The sequence below is a fragment of the Apaloderma vittatum genome, unplaced genomic scaffold, assembly GCF_000703405.1.
Source record: "Apaloderma vittatum isolate BGI_N311 unplaced genomic scaffold, ASM70340v1 scaffold11877, whole genome shotgun sequence".
Classification (NCBI taxonomy): Eukaryota; Metazoa; Chordata; class Aves; order Trogoniformes; family Trogonidae; genus Apaloderma; species Apaloderma vittatum.
The window spans coordinates 17,604-18,834 of NW_009725745.1; positions in this window are offsets into that span (position 1 = coordinate 17,604).

Consider the following 1,231-nt stretch of genomic DNA (forward strand, 5'->3'; position numbering starts at 1 on the left):
CATGCAAGAAGAGAGATACACAAAAAAATCTGATTAAATGCAAATTGCTTCCTTCTTTTGGAGTCGGCACAGAAATGTGTTTTTGGCACGGGAAGGAGGAAGGGCTGAAGCAGCTCTGCGAACCCACACAGGTTGAACAGGAATGTATTTTACCCTGTTTCCCTACTTCTGTCAGTGACCTAAAAGAATATAAAGCAACCAAGGATGAGAAAGCTCCCAGAAACAGTGACTAATAACTAATGCAGGTAGCTCAAGCAGCTGCATTTCCTCAGCCAGTAAAGCAGGTTTTCTCTGGGCAGCTGTAATTTTAATGCAAAATAAAGTAAGGTCATAGACTTCCAAAAAGGATTTCCGATCATAAAAGACAAGGTGTTCTGAAAGATAAGTCCTTACAGAAAACTGGGAGCCCAACCAAATCCATGGAAGAGGTGCCTGGATTCAGGTCGGGGAGACAACGTTGTCTTCTTCCCCAGCCACGGTTCAGCCTCTGCTCTGTCCCCCACGACTCCGAAACAGCACCGGGTGGCTGGAAAGGGTTTGGCCACAAACCACGACTATAGCTGGGTAAAAACTCCTCCCTGACTTATTCTAAGAATCTCATGTTGTAGAAATAGGAGTCTTTACTTCTACATGAAGAGAGGATTTATTTTGAACAGACAGGGCTCCTTAAGACATGAGATAGAATCACAGACCCATAGAACGATTTCAGCTGGAAGAGACCTTGAGGATCATCGAGTCCAGCCTTTGTCCCAGCCCCATCAACCCACTAAACGATTCCCCCCAACGCAACATCCCCCGTCTCTCAAACCCCTCCAGGGATGTGCCTCAATCCCCTCCCTGGGCAGCCTGTGCCAACGGCTGACAACCACCTCCAATTCTTCCTCAGATCCAACCTGAACCTGCCCGGCACAATTTAAATCCATTTCCCCTCGTCCTGTCACTCAGGAGAAACTAAGCACCTAAACTGCCACCCCAAGAAAGCCAAAGTTCCTAATACTAAGAATGAAAGAGGACTGGGAGCAACCTATGCTCGTTAAAACCACGAGTGGGTGACTTCAAAGGATACGGCTGGCACTAGTGGAACACAAGCCTGGTGCTTGGTTCATCCAGTGAGTGGGTTTTTGTAGGATATCGAACGGTCACTGCTCAGAAATCCAACAGAGGACACCTGCCAGGCAGCTCCTCGAAGCCAGCCCACAAAAGGGAAGGACGTTTGGAACCCGAGGCTGGG